The sequence below is a fragment of the Myotis yumanensis genome, unplaced genomic scaffold (assembly GCF_028538775.1).
Source record: "Myotis yumanensis isolate MYYU_CA2020_CCGP unplaced genomic scaffold, mMyoYum1.0.hap1 SCAF_4, whole genome shotgun sequence".
NCBI classification, from domain to species: domain Eukaryota; kingdom Metazoa; phylum Chordata; class Mammalia; order Chiroptera; family Vespertilionidae; genus Myotis; species Myotis yumanensis.
This window is the reverse complement of record NW_027223755.1, coordinates 70,243,325-70,249,644: the sequence shown is the minus strand read 5'-3', so window position 1 is coordinate 70,249,644 and position 6,320 is coordinate 70,243,325. Positions and strand designations below refer to the sequence as shown.

General features: G+C 36.8%; 1 pseudogene; it reads left to right on the top strand.

The window, feature by feature from the left end:
• Positions 1-1,632: 1,632 nt before the first annotated feature.
• LOC139008147 (prefoldin subunit 4-like) lies at positions 1,633-2,261 on the top strand (annotated as a pseudogene).
• Positions 2,262-6,320: the final 4,059 nt, after the last annotated feature.

The following is a 6,320-nucleotide window of genomic DNA, read 5'->3' as shown; positions in this document are numbered from 1 at the left end:
AAATGGCAGAGAAGGTAAATTATACATGCCTGCCTTTCATCTCCCCATCCCTGTACCTTTCTGCCCAGAGACACGAATCCATCTCATAACACACACACACACACACACACACAAAATCTCAGGGAATTCTTGAATCTAATTATTCCCTGAACTGTATGTAACTGATTTTTATCATTCTTTCCTTTGAATGCTCAAACGCTGTGCGATTTTGTGTTTTTCCCTTTAGATTTTTTTTTTTTTAGTTTCTTTAGTTTTATTTCTAAGAAATAAAAGAGGAAGGGTGGCTGTAAAAAAAAGGAAGTCTCCTTTTAAAAGTAAAATTCTGTATATTTTGCATTATTACTAACAGCAAAATCTCTTAGAAAACCAAAGTGCTGCAGTTTCTGGGACTGGCAGGCCAATAGAAGTTAGGCTTTTTTCAGTGCTAGTCTTAAAGGGGAAGGGAGAATTTTATTAAAGGCTCAAGGGTGGTGACAATGTAAAGAAAGCAAACAGGCTAAATTCTGAGATCCTTGTGGAGAAAGAGAAGCCCATCTGAAGCCAGCTCAGATGCAAAAGTAATCATGCCTCTTTCTCATTCCCTGACATCCTTGTGATTACCCTCCTCCCTGCCACCTTCATCAAAACTCATCAATATAAATCCCTATCCTCCCAGGGCCTGTTCTGCAGCACCCCCCAATAGAAGCTTCAGTCCCCGTTGCCAACATCCAATAAATGAAGGAGGTTAGAAGTAAAGGGAGTCCCTAATCCATAACTAAGGCTGAATCAAGGGGACTGTATTGCTGGAATTTCACACAAGCATTTCAAACTTATTATCTCATAAAAATAATATGAGGGTCTCTGTGCAACTAAGACATTAATTGCCACCAGAAACCTGCCTATACTGCCAACAGCAACCTTACTATACAGCAGAATCAATCAAGAATGTTGTAGGGTTTAATAGATATTTCAGCAATTATTCAGGATCCTAGATATGATTTAAAATGTTACTATAGAAAAATTAATCCCAATACCTCTAAAATTTGGAGATTGCCATTAAATACTCTTGGCTTACACTTGCTCAGCTGGAGGGTTCTTCACCTTTAAGCATTTAAAGTGCAGTTATTTATAAAAGCTACTATTTTTTAAACACCCACTCTACGCTTTAATTGATGTTTTATCTTATTTAAATATCAACAACTCTATAAGGGTAATATCTCTGCTTTCAAATGAAGAAACCAAAACTCAAAAGAGATTAAATAACTTGCCCAAGGTCGCTTTAGATTTGTGTCAACTCACTATCCAAAGATTTGACCTCAGATCTCTTGGATTGCAAAGGCCCTCTAAGTATTCTCCAAAGACTCCTGAATCCCAAGGTGAATACAATCAGAGCCTACTTATCTTCTACCTGGCAAGGTAAGGAGAGGCAAGAAAGGTGAGTTGACTTCTTTAAACTGGGTCTTCAGTGATTCTCTGGTATCGATGTGGCTCTTCTTGTGTCTATCCAAGTTTTCATTAGTAGGAAACAGAAGTCAAGAGATGTAAATTTGCTTTCCCTCCCTTTCTCCACCATTATGGTGTATGTAGTCAACTCTGTTCCTTTCTATGTCTTCTCACAGAACTTTCAGGATCAAGTAATTTCTGGCCATGAAGATGGTAGCCACAATGAAGAAGGCGGCTATAGAAGATGTCAATGTTACTTTTGAAGATCGACTAAAGATACAAAATTTGCACAAATGCAAGTAGAATCACAGAGCTGAAGGAAGAAATAGACATAAAAAAGAAACAACATCAAAATTTAGAAGATGTTTGTGAGGACATCATGCTTAGAGATGACGACTGCCAAATAATACCTCATCAAATTGGAGCTATTTTCAGTAGACATTTTCAAAAAGAAACACAAGAAATGTTAGAAGAAGCAAAGAAAGATTTGCAAGAAATAGACACCTTAGAATCCAGAGTGGAATTAATTCAGCAGGTATTGGCATATTTGAAAGTTCAGTTATATGCAAAATTTTTTAAAAATATATTTTTATTGATTCCAGAGAGGAAGGGAGAGGGAGAGAGAGATAGAAACATCAATAATGAGAGAGCATCATTGATCGGCTGCCTCCTTCATGCCCCCCATTGGGGATCGAGCCTGCAACCCAGGATGTGGCCTTGACCGGAATCAAACCCGGGACCCTTAAGTCAGCAGGCTGATGCTCTATCCACTGAGCAAAACCAGCCAGGGCTATGCAAAATTTGGGAGCAACATAAACCTTGAAGCTGATGAAAGTTAAACATTTTATAATATTTTATAAAAATTTGTTTAATAAACTTGAAAATTGTTTGAGTGATAATTTCCCTTCAAATAATATGGAAAGCAAAACTTTCTTTAGGATATTTATTTACTAGTATTTATTTATTTAATGAAAACTTGCCTATTTTCATGTCTTGTTTATTTGTTTTATATTTTTAAAAGAAGGCAATATTCATCTATGTATTTTGCATAATTATATCAAGTGTAGGGGTTTTACCAGTATGTCATGTTATTAAAATCAGTTAAGAAAAAACAGTAATTACTGGCCAAGAAACAAAAGCAGAATTGTCCTGTTCCTCAATGGATTCAGATGAAATCTGGTAATAAAATCAGGTACAATTCCAAAAGGTAACATTGGAGAAGAACCAAGCTGGTTCTATAAGGAATCACACATGAGATGACATACATATTTACACTGTTACAAGGTCACCTGAATCTTATCGTATTACTCTGAAAACATCACTACTATGTGGACAGTGAAACTTGGTTTTATTGGTAAGGTAATTTTTCTTTTTATTTCTATGCTTCTGCACTGGTAGGTTGGTTCAGTAATAAATATGTGAGAACTTTTGTTTGAAAAAAAAGTAATTTTGAAAGTGAAAGGAGAGGCCATATGGAAGGTAACAGCAAGGAGTTTTGTTTAGTCAGGAGCAACTTGTGACAATGGACTCTGGGACAGGAATGAAGAAGAGACACTATCCCAATCAAAACCCCAGAGAGTTTTTTGTGTGAATATTGACAATTGATTCTAAAATTTTATGAAGAAGGCAAAAGACTCAGTTTAGCAAACACAATATTGAAGGAAAAGAAAGCAGTTAGAGGACTGACATTACCCAATTTCAAGACTTACTATAAAGCTACAGCTATTAAGACAGTATGTTATTGGTGAAAGAATAGACCAATAGATCAATGGAATAGAAAGAGAGCCTAGGAAAAGACCCACATAAATATAGTCAACTGATTTTTGACAAAGGAACAAAGGCAATACAGTGGGACAAAGATAGTCTTTTCAACAAATATTGCTGGAAAAACTGGGCAACCACATATCAAAAAAAATAATAATAATCTAGACACAGACCTTAAATCCTTCACAAAATTAACTCAAAATGGATCGTAGACCTAAATATAAAACACAAAACTATAAAACGATTAGAAGATAACATAGGAGAAACTAGATGGCCTTAGGTTTGAAAATAACTAATTAGATACAATGCCAAAGGCATGATTCATGAAAGAGTGGATAAACTGGACTTCATTTAAATAAAAAAACAACTGCTCAGTGAAAGACAATGGCAATGAGAAGACAAACCATAGTCTGGGAGAAAATATTTCTAAAAGACAATCTGATAAAGAACTGTTAGCCAAAATATACAAAGAACTCTTAAAACAACATAAAAAAAGACAACTGGTTAATAAATGGGCCAAAGATTTTAATAGATATCTTACCAAAGAAGATATACAGACAGCAAATAAGCATATGAAAAGATGCTCCACATCTTATGTTACCCAGGAAATGCAAATTAAAACATCATGATAGTACTACATATCTATCAGGTGGGTCAAAATATAGAACACTGACAACACCAAATGCTGACAAGGATGTAGAGCAACAGAAAATCTCACTAATTGCTGGTGAAAACGCAAAATGGTATAGTCACATGGGAAGACAGTTCGGCAGTTTCTTATAAAATTAAACCTACCATATGATCTAGCTATCATTGTTCCTCAATATTTACCCAGAGGAGTTGAAAAAATATCCACACAAAAACCTGTACACAGGCCCTAGCCGGTTTGGCTCAGTGGATAGAGCGTCGGGCTGCGAACGGAAGAGTCCCAGGTTCGATTCCGGTCAAGGGCATGTACCTTAGTTGCGGGCACATCCCCCGTGGAGGGGTGTGCAGGAGGCAGCTGATTGATGTTTCTCTCTCATCGATGTTTCTGGTTCTCTGTCCCTCTCCCTTCTTCTCTGTAAAAAATCAATAAAATATTTTTTTAAAAAAAACCTGTACACAGATGTTTACAACAGCTTTATTATAATTGCCAAAACTTGGAAACAACCAAAGTGTCCTTCAATAAATGAATGGGTAAATAAACTTGCCCAAGGTCTAGACAATGGATTATTATTTAGTGCTAAAAAGAAATCAGCTATTAAGCCATGATGAGTCATGGAGAGACCTTAAATGCATATTACTAAGTGAAAGAAGCTAATCTAAAAAGGCTACACACTGTATGATTTTAACTACATGGCATTCTATAAAAAAGCAAAACTATGGAGACAGTAAAAAGATCATTGATTGTCAGGCATTGGGGGTGATGGATAAAAAGGTGAAGCATAGAGCCTTTTAAAATGGCAGTGAAAATACTCTGTATAATACTATCAAGATGGGTACATGTCATTATACATTTGTCCAAACCTATAGAATGTACAGCACCAAGAGAATCATTTTGGGTGATTAAGATGTGTCAATGTAGGTTTATCCGTCATAACACATATATCATTTGGGTGAGGAATATTGGTAATGGGGAGGCTATGCATGTGTGAGGGCAGGGGAATTTGGAAAATCTCTGTTCTTTCCTCTTAGTTTTGCTGTGAACCTAAAACTTAAAAAAAAATAGAATCTTAAAAAGTGGGAGGGGAAGTCTGATTTGGGAAATCATCAGAACCTACCACTTCCCTCTAGCTGAAAAGGTCAGAAGAGATAGGGCAGGTAAATTAATTTACAAACATCTTGGGAATGCTTCTCAAGCATGGGGAATAATTTCAAAAGACTGGTATATTCTGAAAGCAGATAAAACAAAAGGTGTGAGCAGGGGGGGAAATGTTTTTACTCAATTCAATTATAAACAAAGCTTCTCAGGAACTATGCTTACACTCTCTCAAGAATATATTACAGAATAACTACTGAGGCAGAACATAAAATTTTCCACTGAAATAAACTGCTGACCTCTTTTCTGCCTAGAACACAATAGCAAGTGCCCTTGAAGCAATCTACTAGTATGTCTATGTAAGTTACTTGAGTGACTCTAATTATGCAATATAAATAAGCTGAGGCTATTTCTGCATAAAGATGGGAGAATGAAGTGGGTCACACATCTATCTGTTCACCAACATAAAACTAAATAAAAAATATACATATTTAAAAACAGCGAAATGTTGTTAGTAACGACCACATTAGGAAAGAAACACAACCTCATGAGATAAATTAAAGAAAGTGATGACCAATTACCAAGCAGAAGACTCTGCTGAGGTTTATTACAGCTCTGCTTGCATCTCCCAGAAGCAATCCTCAAAAGTAAAAAACTAACCATAAGAATTCTCACAAATAATCTCAAATTTAAAAAGAAGTCGATTGAGAATATATCTTTTTTTCTCTCTCTCTTTGCCAAGAATGGCAATGTCTGCTAGAGAGTGGTAGGTGAGAAGAGAAATGAACAACCATCAGTTGGTCTGCCCTTCACAGGTCAATATTTAGGCTCCAGGGCCCTACACCAGTTTAGGGGAATGACAGTGGTAACTCACATGTAATCTACAAAATCCCACCAGAGTACATGCTCTTAACTGCTAGACCATGCTGCTTCTCTTTTGGTTCCCTGGCCACAGCACTTGAATCAGGAATGAACCCTGATTGGGTCAATCAGAATTCTTCTCTGGGATGTTTCTGCTGTAAGTTGCTGTGAACTTTTGCATTTTTGAAAGAAAGGACCACCATCTCTGAACATAGATGATGCCTGAGTGTTTTAGGGAAAAAAAAAAAAGAGAGAGAGTAAAATAGAGCTAAGTTTTATATATATATATATATATATATATATATATATATATATATATATTCTATACTAATAAAAAGGTAATGGGTAATATGCTAATTAGACCAGGAGACCTTCCGGACAAAGCCATGGTGCCAGGGCTGAGGTAGAGGCGGTTAGGGGTGATCAGGCCAGGAGGGGAGGGCAGTTGGGGGTGATCAGGCTGGTGGGGGGGCAGTTGGGGGCGAGCAGGATGGCAGGGAGGGCAGTTGGGGGTGAGCAGGATGGCAGGGGG